General features: G+C 35.6%; 1 protein-coding gene across 12 annotated transcripts in view; it reads right to left on the minus strand.

Annotated features, from left to right (window-relative positions):
* Positions 1–22,976, minus strand: part of Rho-6 (serine protease rhomboid 6) — a 122,278-nt gene that overhangs the window by 61,732 nt on the left and 37,570 nt on the right. The window contains exon 2 of one of the 12 annotated variants that reach the window (XM_083039501.1): positions 13,720–13,757. The exons of the other annotated variants lie outside the window; for them this stretch is intronic. The gene's annotated coding sequence lies outside the window, so the exon portion shown is untranslated. The remainder of the gene's footprint in view (positions 1–13,719; positions 13,758–22,976) is intronic. 12 annotated transcript variants of the gene reach the window in all.

The raw sequence follows: 22,976 nt of genomic DNA on the forward strand, positions 1-22,976 counted from the left end.
CCAATTAAATTATTTTTTTAACTATACATAAAAATTGTTTTATTATCATAATGTTATATTTTATAGATGCATTATCGAGTAATTATTTTATTTAAAGGAATGGCGAAATATATAATGCAAAGTTTTTTAAATTATATATACACGCTATTATACTGCAAATATATAATGCAAATTATGAATGTATCATTTTTTTCTTCTCTTTTTCTCTGCAGCTAAATTTCCGTTTCATAGAGCTATCTTCCAGACTCTTAACAGTTACAAAGTTTCGACATTAGAGCGATCTCAACGTTCAAGTACACATCGCTCAAGAGAACATCGGTTACATTAAACCGACGTTCGAAAACGGAGTAAGCCATCGCTCGTGAAAATCCTGCCGATAAAAATCCTTTCGGGTTCCTTCTTTTTTAACGCGACGTCGTCGGCAAAAAGAAGAAGGGTAATATAGCAAAGATCCTCGGTATCGGAACGAAATCACCTTAAACTCGGAATTTTATTCCTTTTCGTTCAGAAACAGTCGGTTTCACGTTGATAAAAGAATTTAATATAAAAATTAACACTTTTTAGAATAATTATAAGTCAGGAAATCGCAGAAAAAATTTCGTTTTCGATAAGATTGATAAAAAGTTTTTTTTTAAATCATATTTTTTCGCAAAAATAAGACACGGAATCGGTAAATTCTATATGAAGATAGTAAAATAAAATGTTAATTCAAGCATAGCATCTGCCGCATATATGCATTGTTTGCGTTCCATAACGCTTCGCTGAAACGAAAGTGACAACTTTGCATTTTAAGTGCGTTCGTCGGAGAATAAAGGGAAGAGAGAGAGGCCGCAGTTCTTGCCGTTTATTATTTAAAGAAAAGGCTCATGATTTTATCAAGATATTTTCTATCCTACGAAATCGCTACGAAATAAGAAAAACATTTTGTGATGTGTATACAAAAATATACTGTTTACTCGCGTCCACTTTATGTACCTATAGGTAATCATGAAAAGTATATAATATATCATAAAAATCGTCACGTAATATAATCATAGATTATGCTTCTCTTTCAGCGAATATTATTATTTATTTTCATTTTATTAACGTTCGTTCGTTTAATTTCTGATAAATAGAAACATTGCCATATTTCAGCAGCGCCGTGATTTCCCGTCTGCTATCATTTTAAGGGCTAAATATATATATATATTTTTTTATAAAATATTTTATATTCATAACACTCGTATTTTATTAAAGTTGACTGCAACCCGGGAAATTGTATATCTTATATGCATGTACACATGTGTACTGTATGTTTTTTGCACGAGCGCGATCGATTAGAGAGCGTTCGGTATACTTTGTCGTAAATAAAGGTTCGATACATTACGAACGACGATTACATTTAAATGAAGATCGGAAACGAAATAAAAAAACCCGATGCTCCAGAATCCCGCCAATAAAGATTGCTCAGAATTCTTCCTTTTAACGTAGGAAACGAAAGCAGAGGAAAAAGAGAGAGAGAGAAGAGGGAAATCAAGGGGGCTCTCGTACGGTATCGTCGGTCGGTTTATACGGAAAAGAAAATAGGTTTCATGAAGCTCTCCACCCTCATCGGCTCTCGTATCCTTGCATCTCAACCTTAGAACTTTCCTCTTAATTTTCGTACCGCACTTGGTGGCGCGACTCTCTCGTCGAGAGAGAGAGAGAGAGAGACTCGAGTTTCCCTTAAAAATTCCATCTCGCTAAATTCCAATTTATCCCGTCAGCCGCGGGCGATCAAGCATATCGAAATCAAAAATCAGGAATAAAACAGATAAATAAATAAAAATTGTTTTTCGACGGAAAAAGAAAATGTTCAATGAGGATATTGTATCGACTACCCTTGCCTTTCATAAAATCGTTTTTCGCCGATAGAAGGAACACAAGATTGGCGAAGAGAGACCGTTGACGTCATCGACGGGTCGATTGACACAGGAAACGCGAAATAAAAGATTTCGATCGAGAGTCTTCATCCGGCACCCCGTTCCACCGATCGATCCGGCGGAACAGCTTCCGGTCGCTGGTCCTCCTACCCCCTCCTATCTCGAGCGTTTCGCACTCGAAATGAAATTCTACATCTCTCCCGCGTGCGCGTTTTTCAGTCACTCTCGCCGAAAAAAAATCCACGGTCCGCGAAGCGACGTGTGTTTAAGAGACACGAATTTCAAATATCCGAGAGCGGCTAGTGCGAGTAGCCAACCCTCGTCATCGCGTGGAGTTTTCCGACCTGCGCTTTCCAAGCGCGCCCGGCTTTGTTTGAGCAATTTTTTTTTATTTTAACACCTCTCACGAGTGGTGAGGAAAAGGGACGAGTGAATTATGTATGCGGAATAAATAATCGTGGCCGAAAAAAAGCAAAAAAAAAATTGGACAATGACGCGCAAAGGTGGGTGCTGCTGAGATAAAAGAGCCGAGTCTCTGTGAAAACGCTGCGAGTAACTAAACTATTAGACGAAACTATCGGGGGTTAGTGCGCCGGATAAGTCCAGATAGGTCCTGTGTTTGAGCTCGAGTCTAAACTGGTTCCGGACCGAACTAACGTAAGTGATGCAGGCAGCGTTCGAGCTAGATTCTAGCAAGAACGCTCTCTCTCCTCCTAAAAGTACTTTTTCCGCTTCATTATGCATAGCTATTTGAAACATTATACAAAGCAGAATGATACAAATACAGTCTTAGGAAGACTCGAAATTTATCATTTTATAAATTAAAATTAAGTAAAAATTCGTATCTCTGATTTCAAACGCGATGTTTCTTTCGGCAAAGAAAATATAATTAAATATAAATTTAAAGTTTAATAAAAAGTTTCGAATAATATCAGTTTTCCCAAACTTTGAACTACATATATATATGTATATGCAGCAACGGAAATAATTACCTGATGTGTATTACAATTTAGAATTATTCTGTTAAAGTTATAAAGTGGTTTGTACGCTTTACGCTTCTATCGTTACGGAAACCATCTCTCACTTACGCGCGCTTACTACATTTCCTTCCCCCTCTCCACCAAACAAGTCCTCTCGGCTTCAGAGACGAAATTTCACGAAATTCAAGCCGGATACAGTAGTCAAATATAAACGCAATTATATAAATGCAGTTTAGAGTCGCGCCGAATAAAACAGTTATTAATTCGCAAGTACGCGCGAAGAGACTGCATTCTCCCTCTTTCCCTCTGTCTGCTTCACACGAAACGTTTATGGAATTCTCCTGAAATATAATTAAAACATCGTTCGCTCTCTCCATCATCGGCGATTATATTTCACGCAACTCGACGCAATTTCCATCGCGATGAACGAATTTCGCCACACCGATGGAACAGAACCGCGTGCTCGTGAAAATAAAATTTAAAAAAAAAGAAAGAAAGAAAAATAACAGCTGAAATAACACTTTTTCCAATCCATTAAGCTCATCGATGAGAGGCGTGTGCTTTCATTATCATCGACAATATTGCCATCGCAAATACTTAGCCACAACGCGCGCGTACGGATTAATAAAACTCGCCGTTTTATCGTGGCGATTTGCACGCTCGCACATTTGACTGTCGCGAGCTTATTACAAGAAAAATATATATGTCGCAGAAAATTTTTGACGCAAAGAGAAAGACGGCCACATAGCAATCCGAAATTATTTCTACAGTTGGTTAATGCCCCGACCACAGCTGGCGCACAGTTTCGCCCACGCGTATTTTCATTTAACAAAAACCTTGTCCGCATACAAGCACATATACACGCCCGCATCACCATCGTCTCGTTTCACGTACCGTTGCCCAATAATGCGGTCGGCATTGCGGGAGATAACGATTCGTTAAAGTAATACGCGATTTATTGCCGGTCAATTATCATAATTGATTTATCGTGTCGATACGAGACGAACGATTTATTTGGGATGCACGAGAGAAATCTCCCCCTCCCAAACATTGCGCTCGTTAATATATCGTTAATTAATGCGCGAGGGGGAGTCGCTAAATTAAGCGAGAAAGTACCCGCGGGACAGTCTGCTTCGTGTCGTAGGGAGAGGAGGGAATGGCCCGTTTTTCATCGGCAAATTATGAAAAATCGTCCCCGGATATCGCGCGACGTTACTCGCCGAGCGGTTTTAATTCCATTATATCGCGCGTCTGGGACTTTCCCGTATTTTTTTTTTTTTTTATGCAACGCGGAAACGAGCTCTTATATGTATGTTGGCCCAACGGTAATGAATGCTCGTTCAGTCCGCATTTATTCCGATCGTCATCGAGTACGGTCGCGCGTTTACGCGGGTATCTGCATTCGATCATGACAGTCTCGGTTCGTTGAATAATATATTTGGCGATTTACAATTTCACGTGCGCGCACACGTGATACGCATCGCTTGACCGAGCGACAAAAGTTGATTTCGATTTTATTCAGTATTTAGATAAACGCGTAATCATCAATCCATCGAACGATCAGGATAATTATGAACAGATGAGAGGCGTTGATGTAATATGGTAACATTTACCGATAATTGATATTCATAGTTAGATTAATAGGAAGCTTTTTTCCCAATAATGATATTACTTATTAAATTAATTATTTCAATCCATTAAAATTAAATTTATTTATGTTCTCGATATATCATCGATCTTAGATAATTATAAAAGAAATATGCGATCATAATAACGTAACTTGCTCTTTAAGATATCCTCCGAAAAAAATTGCATTTATCTCGGCGAAATAGTTTGTGGGCTCGCGTGTTATCCTTGATAACATAACGATCGTATTTAAGAAAGTATTGTACCGAGGACGTGCGACGCGAAATTGCCGCGTCCTTAGTGTCTTCGGGATCCAGCAGTGCTTTTTTCCTGCGGAATTTACCGCGGAGATTAAGACCATTTTCACCGATGTAGCTTCGAGCGTGCTCACGGGATCGTTATCGTTGAAATTCCGCGAGAAACGAGGAATCGCCTAACCGTTTGCCAAGGTCTCATATATGCGCACATACGTCCTTAGTCGGGCACGCTCAAGGGTAGCAAGCAAATAATCCAATCAGGCTTCGTCGCGTTTGACGAGAAGGCTTCGCCAACTTACGTCTAGCTACCTATACGCTAGCTTCTCTTACGCATTCCTTCGTGAAATGCAAAGACGAGAGAGAAGGATAATTTCGAAGAACGTAATGCTCTCTCGTGAGAGAGAAATACGAAGATTTATATTTAATATATGTATATAATATTAGATATAATATTATATTTAATATATATAATATTAGATATAATATATTATATTTAATATATATAATATTAGATATAATATTATATTTAATCGAAGAATTATCGAAAAATAATGATTAATTTTATTCTTAATGCACACATGGCTCTTTTGTAGATAAGAAAGCTTTTTAACGTACCTATCGCTCCATTACATGTTCTTATAATTGAGAATAAAATTTAAAAGAATTCTGTAAAAATGGAGTAGAAATGACGATTTCTTTTTCAGAACCTCCCGATCTAATTTAGCGGCTATTGCTTGCCTAGCTCGGGGTGCTTCAGTCCGATTTTGCGTTTCTCTCCTCCATCTTTCCCTTCATTCTATCATCCCTGTCTCTTTCAGTGGAGACCTCATCGACACCCTCAGTCACCGAGAAATCGCGAGAGAGTAATTTCCCGTGATTAATAACCTTCTTTTCCTGATTTTCTTCTCTCTAACGAAAGAAATGGCGGAAGGAAACGAAAGGACGACGAGATATATCACCACGAGTCAACGATTATCGGAATATCGTTCTTCTCTTTATTAGGAGGTCTGAGGCTATTTGGAGAAAAAAAAAAAAGAAAAAAAATGATAAATTAATAAAAAAAGACTCTTTCCCTCTCTTTCCCTTAAATTAATATTGTATTAACACAGCATTTCCTCTTCACACAATTCACGAGTGGTATCTACATGTACTTGATCTGGCGCAATAATCGTGCAATTGAATAAATTACCGTACCGAGTGATTAATTTATGCAACCGTTATATACTGGCTAACTGATTGAAGCCCAAACAAACATATTCGCTATATAATTACTCGAGTACCCGAGTTCAATTTCAATGTTATTTCCGTCTCGCAGGAAGCAATGTTACGTTTTATTGCAAAGTTGGTATCATCAAAGTTTAATTTAGCATCACTATCGTTTGTATATATATTCATAATAATTGTCCATTCACGTCGCTTTCTCGCGTGTATATATATGTATGTGTTTCATAAACATATACATTTATCAATGATAATCGTTACCTATAATCATTAAAAACTGTCATTGCATTAGATTACATAATTCATATTTAATTTATTACGTTAAGTCTCTATTCGTAAGTCTCCCACAAAAATGTTATCTTATTTCTTGCTCGATTAACGAAAACATATGCATATGTTTATACTCGGTACTCGAGTAAAGCATAATTATTTCGTCCGATGAAACATGCGTTCAAGGAAACACGTTGAAAGAAGCCAAAGATGAAAGAGCTCCCTTTGAGCTTTTTTCCGAGATTTAGTCGGTCGCGGCGAGCAAAGCATAAACACTTAACAAAGCGCTCGTCGCGATTTTTTCTCGAAGTCCTCCGAACAACGACAGAGGCGCGCTTTGAGCGTGCCAATTTAAATCCGAGAAAAAAGCTTTCTTTTTTTCCGTGCAGTTCGCTTATACTTTATAACGCAGACCCGCGATGAAAGAAAGAAGCTGCAAGTGACAATTCTGCATCTTAAATGTGTATTAACCAAGGTAGAACCGGCAGCAATCATAAAAAGAGAAGATAGGAGTACGAGGAGAACTTCGGAATCTTTCTATATCTTGCAATGATCTTTAATAAAATATAACAAAACCGTTTATCATTTATAAAAGACCATAACATTAAATTGGAATTTATAAAGCGTCTAAAGAGATTAAATAAATAAATTAATTAATTAATTAATTAATTAATAGAAAGTTATCACTCTCGTAAATAAATTAATTTGATTTTAAATTTAAAAATGTGTGATGAGCGCGATAAGTAGAAGTTTATTAAGAAGTTTAAATAAGTTTAATAATTAGTTAGAGCTCGTGTATTATTTCAAGAACATAAATAAATAACGTAGGAAGCTTTTGCAATTTTCGAAAGAATTCTCGTTTATTTCACCCTGTGAAATCGTTAATATGCGTGATGTAGAATATTATTCGATATATCCTGGTGTGACATCTCATCTATATGCAATACGGCAAATAAATAAAAGCGATATACAACCATTAAAATCATAATAATGAAATTACCGGCGCATCCGCGATCGCGATCATTGTTGTTGAAAATTTCGTTGTAACGTAATTAACGTACGATACGATTTAGCGAGTGGTCCGGAATTTATTTCGTTCAATTAAAGGCAAGATTGCATTAATTCATCGAAAAATTTGCATTATTATCGTTCGTTCGTTCGTTCGTTCGTTCGTTTGCGCAGTAATATGCAAGTTGAACAGCAAGCACGATCAATAAATTATCTCATTATTTTGAATTTGTAAGCAGCTCATTTTCAACGACTTGACGCTATGAGTGCCTTTACGGGACGAAATACTAGAGTATGCTCACGAGATAGAGATAGAGAGAGAGAGAGAGAGAGAAGGAGAGCTTTATCTCACCGTAATCCAATTAACTTTATTTTCTCAAGATCTCGACAGTGCACTCTGAAGTGGTACTCTATTAAAGCGCACTATACAAGGCTCCTCTTCAAACGCGATCCTGTCGCCGCTAGCAGCAAGTTGCACTTGCACGCGCGTGCCGCGTAGTAACTACATTCCGTAAAGGACAAGTAGACGCAGGGATTACTGAACTCGAGAGGCCAAACTAACAACTTGAGTGCTCGCCAAGTCAACACCGATACCCGGCCGTTATCCCGAGGGTCTCGTACGATGTCTCTCCGTGATATTCTCAAAACCGATCGGTAAATATACACAGCGAGTACCCTAAAATCGCGACACGGAATACATAACGAGATCACGAGATACATACATATATGTATATATCCAAAATTCAGTGTAAAATATTCTTTTTAATCTGGGAATGTATGACCTATTTTATACACACCGTGCATTTACGATACAGATCCTCGCTGCTTTATTCGCAAGCATGCTTTAATCCCGCGCAGTCTATGACATCAACGTGATATATTTTCAAAATCATTGGCGAATAAAATCGGTGAATGTACGTAGGGGGTCTGTAAAGTCGCGATACACAATAACAAGATCATATATCTTGGATAAGACATAAAATATAGTATTTTTTAATCCGAGAACGCGTGTGATCTATTTTATATATATTCATATACGATATAAATGAGATTTATTCCAGAATTTAAGCTCGCATCATTAATTATGTACTCTTGCTGTTATACATATAAACTTGTCATTTCTATCTCTAATTTTTCTTCTTGTTTGTAATGGTTTCTTTAAAGAGCAATGAATAAAGGTGTAAAAAATTGATTTTTTTTTTGCGAAATAAAATTACGTGCAATTACGTGCTAAAACAAAACAAAAATATGTTCTTTATGTAATTGAGTTTTGCATGTTTTCGAAATTGTTTCAAACATCGACATCACGCGTTCATCAACAATATTTCTCTTTAGCAATTATCTTCTGTATAAATATTTCTCACTATAAATTGCTTTCACACAGCCAATAATTTTCGTCATTATGCTTTACAAACATATACATACATATATAGAAAATATTGAACCTTCACATTTAATATTCCATAGATTGTCGTATTATCGGATCGATGCGGCTTAAAATTCTAGAATCCGATGAAATCAAAAAGAAGGATCTCAAAAATAAAAAAAATTCAACGATGATAAAAGATTAAATTGTAAAACGTAAATTGTATATTTATATAGGGGGCTTAGTCATTCGCGTATGAAAACTTTTTGCGTTATATACATATATAACCGCATGATGAATTTCTTTCCATCGAAATTCCCTAGAATCTGACTATCGCGCGATATCCGATTTTTATTAACGCGTAAACGTTACGCGACAGAGATATGCCGGCAAATCCCACGATACGGCGCATATAAGCCGTCACCTGCGGACCAGTTAATTCTAATCCACCGCGTTGCCTTGCCGTTGTATAGTATCGCCTTTAAACGATGCACGACGCGATCGTCCCCATAACAATTATCCGCGTCGGTCGTGCGTATTCACACGCCGGCGCATAAACACAAACACAACGTGTCACGTTTACGTTTACGACAAGGCAAATATATACGCATATCGCGGAGCGCAAATTTTTGAATCACGTAAAACGAGATGGGGAACGTGCCAGAAATATCGACACGATCATGCCATTAAGGCCGCAGATTGCTGTATCAGTTTTCGGCACTCGGACGATTATGCAAATGCGCGACAATTAATTCCAATTAAATCCAATCTTAATCGTGATTTGGTTACACGACCGCGCGAAAGCACGAAGTCGAAATATTAAATCGCGTGTAGCTTTTACAGAATATGTAACTCGATTTCGTTTCCAGTCGTATTATTATCAAATAAATACGTACTGAAGCTGTCGAAAAAACTTATGCATTAAATAAGAAGAGACGAGCGAGCACGTGCAAAGTAATCCTTACTTCTATTCTTACGAATCATATAGAGCGAAATATTTAAAGATAAAACCTGAGGGAGAAGTATCATAAGAAGATGAATCGAATCTTATCGTGAAGTCTCATCTCTCTCCCTTATTATTTCCAATAACCTATTGTTGCATAAACGATGTTGTCGATCGCGCTTCAATATAGTTCAATACAATTTTCGTTTCCTATCTGCAATTCGAATCGCACGTGCAAGACAAGGAAATTCAACGAGTATTATATGCATGATGAGACTTACGCAGTCGATCGGGAACAAATAGCCGCGAATGCAAACGTGGTGGGTGCGCTTGCGTTTATTGAGATAATTTCGCGAAGAACCGTCGCTTTCTCCGCAGCGAGGTCCCCTTTAAGCAACGCTCGTGACGGGAAGTGCTTCATAATAATAATTATCTATGCATCCATTCATGCGAGATGCACTCACACACAAAAACACACACACGCACACAAGCGCACAGACACACAGACAGATACTCTTGTACGCGAATGACGGCGGAATACGTGATATGTGCGTATCCAGATACCGGTCGCGGTGGCGTTTACACACTTATGTGAACATACGTTACAAGCAGGTTCTCTGTGAGAGCTATGTAAATTCTAGGATCATATACCGCGATACAGGCGAATTAACTGACGTACGTGCCGACCGGCCGCGGCCGATGCAATAGCTTAAGCCGTTTACACATCGTCGACGTATGTAAACGCATGCACTCCACCCGCGCGTCCATTTCTCCTCCCCTCCCCCCCCTCTCTCTCATTCGCACAGGTATACATGCATGTATAATATATCTATATATACATATGCGCGTGCATTTCGCGGGTCAATGTACGTGCACGCCGGATGCGTGCAGTTAATGAAACGAGCCATGGAGGACATTCGACAATACAATTTGCATTTTGTGCATAAATGTGCGTGCAATGTTTATGTAAAGAGAGAGAGAGAGAAAGAGAGAGAGAGAGAGAGAGAGAGAGAGAGAGAGAGGGAAAGATAGACATAAAAGTGTTAATTTTTCGAAACGCTATACTGAGAAAGCTTTTTTTTTACTCATGATGACAAAGCTCGGATTTTTCTACTAATATTATATTGTGCAGACATTTATGGAGGAAAAAGAGTGGTTTTTTCTGAACTTTTAACGACTTGCATTACGAGCAAACCGTATCTATATCACACGAAAAATTTCTACTTGTAACAAACCGGTCGAACTCTAAACAAAGCGAGTGAAGAGATAATAACGATGTGAAATAATTTCCCCCCCCCAAAAGTTGTGAGCAAGTTCTTTAAAAATTTTTTCAACTAGAAGAAACGAGCTTTTGCTGGCAATATCAATCGTACTTCGCGAACGCGTGTTATATATAATCGTTCGGAGAAAATGTAATACATCTTTGTCTTCGTGGCAGCGATGTGACATCCGGAAACGAGATTCAAGTCGGAAGAGATTAAGCTTTAAGTAAGGGAATAAATCTTTACGTAGTCCGCGCGCTTTACCGAAGATAGTAGCTTGACGTTTAAAAAGTAATAGAATTCAAGAAAGTCCGTCCGCGCTGTGGAGCCAGTTAACTCTTGAATTTATAATAAAGCCTGAATGAATAAAAGTACGCTGTGATTTACTACTTAACTAGAAGATAAGTAAGAAGCACTGCCTCGTTCGATAAATCGTTTCCTTTCATACTTTGTAATTGAGCGGAGACGGCATTTTTAACTTTCGAGCGCGATATATTCATTCCAATTGTCACACTCTGGGGAAATTATTCTTCAAAATTAATCAGTTAAAAGACTCTTCGAAACGTTCTTGAGAAATGTGGAACGCGAGCGAAATGTATAATCTACAATATGTACGTAACGTAACGTTAAGCGAGATTCATGAAATTAAACTAGGAATTTCTATTTTCGCTGCGCAAGCGCAATATATTTTTGCATTCAATTATACCGAGGAAGCAGATCGGGGGGGCTATGCCGGATAAATTTACCGAGGGTGACGAGGAGCGAAACGATTTTCGCGAAGAGCGCACCGCGAAAATTCTCTTCGTTGCAACCATTTATATTAGTTTGGATACAAGATGCGCCGGATATCCCCGAGAAAATCTATTTCGGTTTTCAGTCATTCCGGGAGAAGATCTCTCCGAAGCGCCGGCCCGAATCCTGTCGCCGGAAGTCGTAAGCGCCAATCGATCTGACGAATGGCGCCAATAGATCGCAGCCGCTTTGGCGTGGGGCACTTCAAAATCCCCTCGACTTCGCAAGAAGAAACGAATATTCGATAATAAAAAAAGAAAAGAAGCGCGACATGCCCTCGCAATGAGAGAGGGGGAGGAGGAAGGGAGGGATGAGAGGAACGAAACGAGAAGCGAAATTGTCGGATCGACGAATAGCGAAACGACAGTAGTGAAGAAGCACGAGAGAAACGAGACGCGTCTCGTGCCGGAAATAAATCGCAGACTTCGCTATAATCTCGCTCATGCGTTGTCCACAAAAAATTCGTACAATACGAAACAGCTATACGGAGTATTTGCCCTTCCCAATCCTTGGATTCCCGGAAAAGACTCATCAGTCTCTCGGACAATGTCCAGCTTTTCTTAGCTCGCAAATGTGATTTCGCGTTATAAACGATAATGATTCGAAAATGACAGTAATGCTCCATTGTATTGATTACAGAACACGACGACAAACGATAAAGGATCAATATGCGGAAGCGTGATTGCAACGGATGCGAATGCAATTTCTAATTGAACCGATGGGACGTGCGATGGAATAACGTGGCGCAAATCGATAATAATACTTATCGATTTTAATGCTTGCTCATTTAAATATATTATAATTAAAGAAAAATTTAGTTTCTTCTCTGTATGATTTTTCTCTTCATATCAATGTAATATATATATATATATATATATAGTGGGTATATTAATAAATTGTGTATATATGTTAGCTCGACTTTATATTCACTATTTTATGCCTAAAGATATAAAGAGAAAATATAACTCATAACTCTAAAATATAATATATACTGTCCTATTCGATTAATCAATTGCTAAGCTTTTATCTCTGGTTACTTTCACGATAAACATAATTTAATAATATTTTCCTCTGTCAACATAGTTTTAATACGATGGCATGTTTACTAAAAAACTGCAGAATTTGTTTTAGTGACAATAAAGCGACATGATATGGCATAAAATGATAACATGAATTACGTTGCTGCAATATATTAACGCGTGACGTATTCGAGTAATTGATATATTTAACACTCCATTACTGTAAATACGCGTCTCTTCGCAGCGAATTAGATACTTGTAATTACGATTTGTGTGTACACAAATCGATTCCAATAAACTTTATATCTTTCCGCTTAGTAAATATGATATTGAGCTTTGATATATTGTAAACTTCATGCTCCGTAAATTCGTAGAATGATTTACATACAGTTAGGTTATACAATAAGAATTCTTTCTCTTTATCTTTTTCTCTCTTTGTAAATCAATTGATTTATATAGAATATTATATAAAATATTATAAAGAAAATATATAAATATAAATATATAAAAGCATAGCCGATTTTTTATTCAAAATTTATAAATTTTTTTTAATTCTTAAGTTTTAAAATTGCACGCGGAACTCGTTTTGATTTCGAGTTATATTTATCTGTTATAAAAATAATGAAAGAATGTCTCACATAATATATGCTTGAGAAATTAAATTGCGAAAAATATTGTCATTATATTTCATGTTTATATATAAAATAAATGGAGAAGCCAGCAAAAGTTTAGACTAGTTTCCGCCAAATATCGGAATTTGCTTGCGATCAGAATAACGGAAGAGTTATGTCTCTCGAAAAAGGATTGTAAACCTGTAATACGTAAAGCTTCCGCATCGAATTCCGGAGATCGAAGTCGATAATCTTTTTTAAGAGGATTATTTCATAGTCGTCTCTCCCGCCTGAGATTCATTACAACTGTCCGCGCAAATTTATCGGAGGCATTATAAAGGATTCACGGATGGCGGCGTAAACTCCCTTTGCAATTGTTGACTTTCGTGCACGTGAATTAATAGACGATGCACATCAAAATCAAACATGGCGAGGAAATTTGAGATAATCGGCGAAACCTTACCTTATATGTTTACGATATACACCATGACTCTTACTCACCTGAAACAAAAAAATTAAAGATAGATTAGTAATTTTATCATTTGTATCTCGCACATGTAATTTTTAATAATTAAAAAATTATTATCTTTTTTGTCAAGTGTTGTCATATTTTATATGTCTTATACAACGTATTATTACAACAACAAATTATACTAATTATGGATCTGTAGAGTAACAATGATCAATAAGTGATTTAATAATCTTAAAGCAATGGTTACCGAAATGGAAATAGCTTCGCTACAAGTAAACACGAGAGTGGGAATGCAACACTAATAGATAAATATTGTAAGACAATATAACTTTTTTTTATATCTTCGAGAAAAAGAGAGACGAGGTTGAGGAAATATCGGTTTAAACCGCAACGCCAATAAAATCTTCGCCGCAAAATCACGAATAAAGTGGGACTCGTTCATTTTCCTCTCGATGAGAATCGCCCGAAGGTGGGTCAACAATTCAAGATGTGCGGTGGGATAAAGCGAAGCGAGAGGGTCGACAAATGCGAGGGAAATGAAACCACTAGAGTAAAGAGCCGCGCACCGTTTACCGATGTTTGCTGCAGGGTAAAACATAAAAAATGAAATTAGGCCCAACGAAGATAAGCACAGAAGATTAAACGCAGACGAGAAAATCTTAAATATTTAGTATCCTTATATAGTCAAATGCGAAAAACAACTAAAAAAATAGCTATTGGATATTTTGTCAAATATTTGAGAATTTCAGTATATAATTTACATGGTTAGAGATATTATTATTTCAATAATAAATTTATATAATTTCTATATGCATGGAAAAAAGATGTATCAAATATTAAGTATGATATATAATATTATAACATAATATAACATAAAATGCATTATTAAAAAAGCTATTATAATATATTAATATTCTTTTGGTATTACAAACATTTTAAATATTTAAAAATAATTTCAAACATATTTTACCACTATACTACATTATTCGCACAAGAATATCATTGATGAAAAAAATTGAGCGATGAAAAAAATCGCATCCTCGAAGCGTGTATATTTTAAAAGATAACATAAAATGCAAATTCTTGTTGCTTCTTCCTGTATTATGTCAAGATTTATCGCGGATATTTGTGTCGTGATCGGCTGCAATTTTTGCGACAAAAGCATTGCTCGACTATGTAGCGTGGCATATACGGTCTTTTACGATAATAAGAGACGCGACGGACGCAGTAGAAAAGGTCGAGCGAAAAACGAGCGAGAGATAAGGAGGTGACACGGCAATCAAAGAAGGAGATGCGAAGAATAAACTGGAAGAAGGTACTAGCGCGAATATGTGGGGTTACGATCATGTGTGAGACACTGAAGGACTTTCGCGTGGCTTTATAGCGCGAGATTGTCGATAGAGAAAGAAAGAGAAAGAGAGCAAAGATATTGAGTTATGAAATGAAGATTTCCACAGTGTCGTCCCTGCAATACCAGAAGATGAGATAAGAGAGGAAGAAAAATAACGACTCTAGCGAAACGTGACAATGCTTAATTGAAGAATTAAGGTCCGGAATTCACAAGTAGAGGTTTTATTTTATTTTATTGAGAATAAAAGTAACCAAGAAAAATTAACTAGTCGAAAAACAAATACCTAACATACTGAATGAAATAAGACCCGCAAATTGAATCGTTTATTGTAACAATAATTTATTTGTTGAGTCAAAAAATTAAATTCTTAGTTCTGTATTTGAGAACTTAATATTTAACGTAGTTTTCTGATAAACGCTTGACGGAATTATCATAATAATGAAAATATTTCAGATAAGATTTAATTTTCTATACTATGTTGTTTTTTTCTAGGATCAAATATGCGAATAGAAAAAAATAGGATAAGAGGCTTGAGCACAAGCAGTGAAGTGAAAAATGATAAAGTGGAAAATAGAAATTCGTACAGCGAGGCGTATCTGTTATTGAGAAGGACCCTCAATATTGTTCTCTCGGAAAGGAATATACGACACACGTGTGTATCAAGTTAAGTTTAATTGAAAAAATATTATAAAGATAAAAAAAGCAGAATCGTGCCGAGCAGCAAAAGTTAAAAATAAATCTGAGAAATTGGAAACGATGCGGGAGACAAGCTGAAAATAGAGTTGATTCCACATGGCTTTTTATTTTATAGATGAGATATTGTTCGAGACTAAAATAGGCCAACGAGAAAGAGAAAATAAATTAAATTAAAACATACTAATAAAATAAATAGTATATTTTAGTTATTAAAAATTTCTGTAATCGCAAATTTCGTTATGAAAATAAAATAAAAATTTTATTTGTAACACATTAAAAAGATTTGTAAAGCATAACATTAAACATTAAAAATATTAAATACATTATTTCTTTAAATTAATTTTAATATATATGTATATATACCTATAGAGATATTTATATAATATATTCTCTTATAATAAAAATGTTCTCTTATTTATTTATACATCGACATACGTTAAAAATTAATAATGGCTATTTGTTATCCTAAATGACACGAATGCATGAAACGAGTGGAAATGTCGAAGTTGAGGTGAACGGCATTGCTGAAAAGGAACGCAAACTCGAAATAAAAATAGAAAGAACGAAATAGAGACACAAAGGAACGGAACAAGTGCGGCCAAGTTTACGCGGGTGACTTTTGTGTGTACGACTCTCATGCGGTTTTGTTGTACGAGAGGATCGTAAAGATATCAGCTACAATGTGGTGACATTCTCATGCTATATAATGTAAGAAACAGAAAGCCAGATTGTATACTTGAAGAGGAAGAGATATTCTTAATTTTTCGAGACAATCAATTTTTCAAATTAAAATGATACACATTTTAAGAATATCTTCAGGACGAAATGTTAAAGATTGACAAAAATTTATTAATACATTTGCAATTTAACGGTATAATCCGTTTATGTGAATTCTGTGATTACGTCCAAGTATGATAGATGTAAATGTGTGTGATTGGCAAGATGGAATTTATTTGCTAATAAGAAGATTGCGATGAAACAACCGCTATTTACTCATCCGAATGGAATATGTACGGAATTTCACCAGAATAATCGGTAAAGTATGATTTATTATAAAAATTCAAGCGACTGACTAAAGAATCGCTCTTCTTACAACTTCAAAGACGAATCCTTGAGAACGAAGTGAAGATTTCATATCCGCGCGCCTCTCTTAGAAACGTATTTTCCGACTTACGGTGGACGAACGGGAATAATACGATTTATCATCGAGAGAAAAAAGATAGAAATACAGAACAAAAGGCAGAGACAAAGAAAAGACGGTTCGCGAAATCAAAGGAAAGCTCGAGAGCAAAATCTCTCGAAATAAAGGTGTAAGGTAATTAAAATTAGTAAGGAAAAGCAGACACGTTCTAAGAAGATGAAAAGGGATAAGGGATTGCTTTTTACAAAGGAGAGGGGAAAAAAGTAAGTTCTATAGGGCATAAAGTAGGGCACGTCTCTTTCAATTTTAGCGAAACCGAAATTACAACATAGTAAACAATTCTAGTGATAACTATCGGAGAGTAAAGTACGATGAATAGAAAATTCCGCGAGAAATGCGGTGTGAATAGCGGATGAGTTGACGCGCTGTAAGAGGTAGGGAAGCTTTAAATGCGCCGAGGAGGAGATGAGTGACTTCAGCGGTTGTATAGGTGCATACTGCATAGACGCGCCGTTGGGTAGATGCATCAAAAGTTACCCGGAGCACCGAGGCGTCGGCATCTTAATAGACCCGCGGGCTCCTTTGTTCGACGATGCAAAAACTAGGTCGCGGACCTTAGGCCGAGTTAATAACGCGGAAGAAGCGTGGGTGAGAGACGGCGGGGGATTAGCTGCCCTCGGGAATTTGCATACTGCATTATGTACCCGGGCCGCATGTATGCATTGCTCTATGTACGCGCACGTGCACAAGAAAGTAGCTCATTCGATGGCGGGATGAGATTGTCAAAGCCAAACGGTGGCTGCGATGTGATGTCGCGTCGCGGAAAGAAAGAGATCAGCAACGTAAACGTAATTACGGCATCTTGGAAAGAATATAACGATAACAAAAAAGAACTTTCTTAATCTACTAAAGTAGATTAAGCTCGAAAATTTTAAATTACGCGAGTGATGTTATATCGCGTGAATTTTAATCGGAATGATTCTGTAGATTTTATAATTTTCAAATCAAATATTTTTTTATTTTATTATAATTATCAAACTCTTTTTCTTAATTTAGCCTCCAATTTTCTTTAACAAAAATGCAAATAATGCAATGCATCGTAACAGATTGACGTCGCTAAGAATTAATAAATGTCATAATAAACAATAGACTTTTCTCTGCCATTTATTTTTATATGATAAAATAAATTGGCGGAATTAAAAATGAGTGAAAAATATTTTCGTTTACATGCTTACGTTTATGCTTGAAAAAATGCTTATGAAAAGTTGGCGTGACATGGTAATTAATTCTTATGCGATTTCACGGCGACGTAAATTGTTCGCTCGTGCGACATTGTAATGTTATTTATATTAAGAGTTTAGAAAATATCGCAAAACCGACCGGGAAACCGCGTTATATATGTACGAAAAGATTATCAAAGGCGCGACTAAAGAGACGGAGGGTAAGTGTAGTAAAACGTAGCGAGATCGTAGAAAATTCTCGCAGACGTTACGCTAATATATTGCAGTCATCTCCATGCGCCTGGCAAAAGATACCAGACGCTTCCCTACGACAATCTTCCCAGCATCTGGGATTACCATATACTTTGTAGCGCGAGCAGCGGTATGTGCGCCCGGCATTACTAACAGTGCTACTGACAGTCGACATTTTTCTTTTATATGTACCTTGCACAGAACAACTTTTCTTTATTACATGCAAGCTCTGGAAGAATCTAGAGAGAGGAGGAATGACATTAAGGTAATAATAATTTTAAAAACGTCTTTAAATATTGCGACTGTAAGATAATATGACATTTTTTCTCATATGTTATATAAAAAAAAAATTGCTTCATATTTATGTAAGATATTTTTTCATCTGGAATCGTGTGCGAGAAAGAAGTATAACGCGCATATTTATGATATGCGAATTCTAGATTCCTATATACGTGGTCCTTTATACGATAAACACGAATATGAAAGAAATATTGCGGGTCAAAGTTGATTCTTATATTGTGTCGCCAATGTTCGCGAAAGCCTATCTCGGGTAAAGCGTTCCTATTTCTCAACATTGGTCGAGGCAGCCTTCGGCACTTTAGATTACTAAGGTTCGGCAATTTCCAAGATGGATAGTTCCGATGAGGCCATCGCCTGAGAATGAGGCATGGCGTACGTGCACCGGTACCGAGGGTTCTACCACGAGCCACCGACTAGCTTGCCACGATTACTTAGATTCCCGGTGATGAAAAAGATGCACCGGTGCACCAGTGTACTGCGATGTCGTAAATAATGAATAAGCGTGAAAGCTATATGTATAATGCTCAAGAACATTATTGAAATGCGATATTAGATAATTAAATACTATATAAATAATTACATAATAAAATACAATATGAATAATTTAATAATTTAATACTAACAATAAGAGATTTTTAAAAAATTTTATAACAAAAATAAAAAATATATTGCGTCTATATATAATGGGAACTCGCGCCAAGCATATAAGCATAATAAATTCTATGAACAATGAAAATTTAACAGGCTTTTTCGGATATAATATATGATATAATATTAATTATTCAAGGAAATAATTGTGTATGCTTGATATCTATAGATCCTACTCTGCTTCACAAATACGGGCATATGAGATACCTATGAGATTTTGCTCGCGTTCAGTAATAAATCGCAAATTATCGATATAAATGTGAATCGCCAGGGAGTCATAAAATGAGTTATAAAAAAAAGCTGTTATAAACTGACGCCTCGCTGTGATATCTGCGCAATTTTTTTATGCACGTTTTAAAGCTTCTCCAGGCATACCGAGATTTCCATTGCCATAAAAGCGGAGCTATCAAAGATACGAGAGAGTGACAATGTTCTCGTCACATTTTCAGCTCATATGATACCTGTAACCGATAACGCTCGGGGTTTTCTGATCGCGCGGGCAGGCACGATTTTTCGTCGGTAGAAAGAGGAACGATCGCGCATTCGGCCACGAATTTCCGCCTTACGATTGCCTTCACGAACACGCACCCGTATTTTTTACTTCTTTCTTTTTTCTTTTTTTTTCAATTTCTTTTGCACGGCTCCTTTATGAAAACTGTTATAAAGATCGTCGAGCGAATCCCCCGAAAATCGACCGTTGGCGACTCTCCAGAAGGAATCCGTACAATGAATAGTTACACTATAAAAATGGTCTTGAATGTCGATCATTATGTTATCAGAATAATACAGTATTTATTCGCTCTGGATTAGTGTGGCTTATGGATCAATCTGTCGTGTGCACGAATCACTAATAATTAAAATAGAAATATTGCAGTATCATATATACATATATCTATATATATATATATATGAACATTTATGAACATTGCAAAAAATTGTAGATTTTTATATAAATAAATATCAAATAATATGATATATATTATTTCTATAATATATATTTAATTAAAAACACATACTACAGAAATATCTTATTAAATATGTATATATAATTTTAGCTAAATTTCTTTAACGTGTTTAAAAGTCTCACAAATGGCACACGATTTAATTTAATTCAAACTTACATTATATAATCTTGAATTAGTATTAATATCTACTTTCACACATCTACGTATATGTGAACACTATATGTAAGCGCGCAACATTTAAACTTCTTTTCGTAAGGCTTTTACAATTTTGTTCGCGACGTTCTCCGGGCCGATCCGAGATTTTCTCGCGAATACGCTTTTCATAACGTTCTTTGAAGCAACGAGATAAAACGGGAAAACGATTTCCTTTTGGCATGAGGCTGCGTATTGACTGTGGAAAGCCCAGCGGCAAGCGAGTCCGTTTTTTCGCACTCTATATACCGCAGTACGAGACTGACTCACTCGTCTTCCTGATTCGAGGGAATCGAGATTGGCAGTCTTCCAGGAGCATTCTTATCTCCCAAGCATGTCGTTAAAAGGATTCACGAGTCCTTGACCTGACAATAACAAATCTGGGAAAATAAAAACCGGGTCGACGAAAATAAAAGAATTACATATATTCAACAAGGATAAATAAATCAACAAATAAAACTTTAATAATATTCTAAGAGAAGATTCCTTAGACAGTTTTATATGACATTGTACGGGATTGTACGGAATTGCACGAATATATCTTCTATAAAAAAAAAAAAAAAAAGGTTTCACACACACAACTTCTCTCTTCTATTTCTCCTTCTCTCTCTTTCTCGAAAAAATAAAGACCGAGTTAATTCTGTTTTCAATTAAGATTCGGCTTCTCTCTTTCGCAGATAAGAGTAATCAAGAGAGCTTCTACTTTAAAGTTTCTCGAATTCCTCAGAACAACCGATGATTCTCGCAATAAAGAAATCGCGTGCGCTAGAAACTGGAGCAGCTCGGTTTTTGCTCTTTGAATTTCTCCACGCAAGAGCTAACTTCAAAAGGAGGCCGCGGCAGCACTTCCCGGAAGCCAGATTAGATTCCTGACGAAGACACACTGCACCTTCTTGATCTAATGACTGCTTCAAAGGAAATATAAACGCGTGGTCGCTGCGGCAACACGCAGAAAAGAACCCTGTTGATGAAGGAATTTTGGCGAAATTTATCTTGCTTGTAAATTTTTGGTCTCAGCAAATTCCTTTATCAAGCAAGCGAAATTCTTTTAAGCATTAAAAAATGATTTCCGCAAATTTAAAAAAAAAATTTTTTAATTTAAAATAAAAAATATATTATGTTGCCGAATTATTCCATTGAAAATGGTAACAATTGAAAAAATATATAAAAAAAACTATATAAAATATAGATGTAATAATTTTTAAAAAATGTTTAGTTTTTTTATTTATATGAATGAGTAGTAAGAGTAATAACAGTTCTGTTAATGATTAAAAAAGTTGTAAATGAATCCAAATATAATTTTGCAAGATAAAATAAAAATATCTAGTATTTCTTATACATTTCATTAATTCAAGTATAATATATTAGGTAAAAAAATCTTAAATATTATCAATAAATTATAAAGAAGTTTCTTAAGTTATATACTAATTTTTTTCTTTCTATTTCTTTTTCTATATGCGATTTAATAACCAATAATACAAAAAGTAGTTATTAAAAAAATTGAAGATTATGATTACATATTTAATAAAATACGTATATTCTTTTTTTTTACCATGCAAAAAAGTGTGTATGTTGTATGTGTATGTTCATTTATCTTCATCGATAAAAATATTTGAAATTAATATTACGGAATAATAAATGAAAAATCAAACTATGCTAAACTGAAACAAAATATGAACAATGGAACAATCTCTGGCAAGAAGATTTTATCCGACAACTTTGAATCTTCTCGTTATTTTCTTTTCCGATCTTTATTTTATGTAACGTAATATACATATACGTAGTTTCGCAAAAAAAAAATCGAGAATTATAATTAAGCAATTAGAAAATGAAGATAATAAAATAATAATAGAAAATTTTCTTCATTTTATTAAAGTACTCATTTCAATGAAACTGTCATTCCAACTAAGTGAGAAAAAAGTACGTAAAAATGTTAGTATCTGATTTCTTTTAAGAAAAAAATATGTATAATATATGTATATCTCAAAATAAGAATTTCAATAATAAAAAAAGTATTACATCTAAAAAGAAAATTTGTTCGTAATCTGCTTTTTGTAAATTAAAATTTTGCTCGTTATCGCCTTATTTAAAGTGAACAAAGAGGAATGAATATATCTGAGATCATTAATGGAAAGATTAGACTTTTTGAAATAGAGTTGGAAGTTGTCAGCAATCGCCAGGTCAAACGATCCAGCATGGCGTAAATTACATCTCATCATCCCTCTTCAATGGAGGTGCTAACTTCAAAAGAGTCATTCTTAACTTCGGAAAACTCCGATGAAGCATGGTTAAATTTCTTTCAACAAGAGAATATCCTTCCGTACTCGTATGATGACACGAAGAAGGTAAAGAATATCTCTTCGCTCTGTTATGATTTTAAGAATTTTAAATCTAGTGGTATAATGAAAATGCATTCATCAAATATTTACAGATTCTCTTACTTGAAATCAAATAATTTGATTCGCATATTTTCTAAATAATAA

The sequence above is a fragment of the Prenolepis imparis genome, unplaced genomic scaffold (genome assembly GCF_030444845.1).
Source record: "Prenolepis imparis isolate NDT839.2.m4 unplaced genomic scaffold, iyPreImpa1.0 SCAF_5, whole genome shotgun sequence".
Lineage (NCBI taxonomy): Eukaryota > Metazoa > Arthropoda > Insecta > Hymenoptera > Formicidae > Prenolepis > Prenolepis imparis.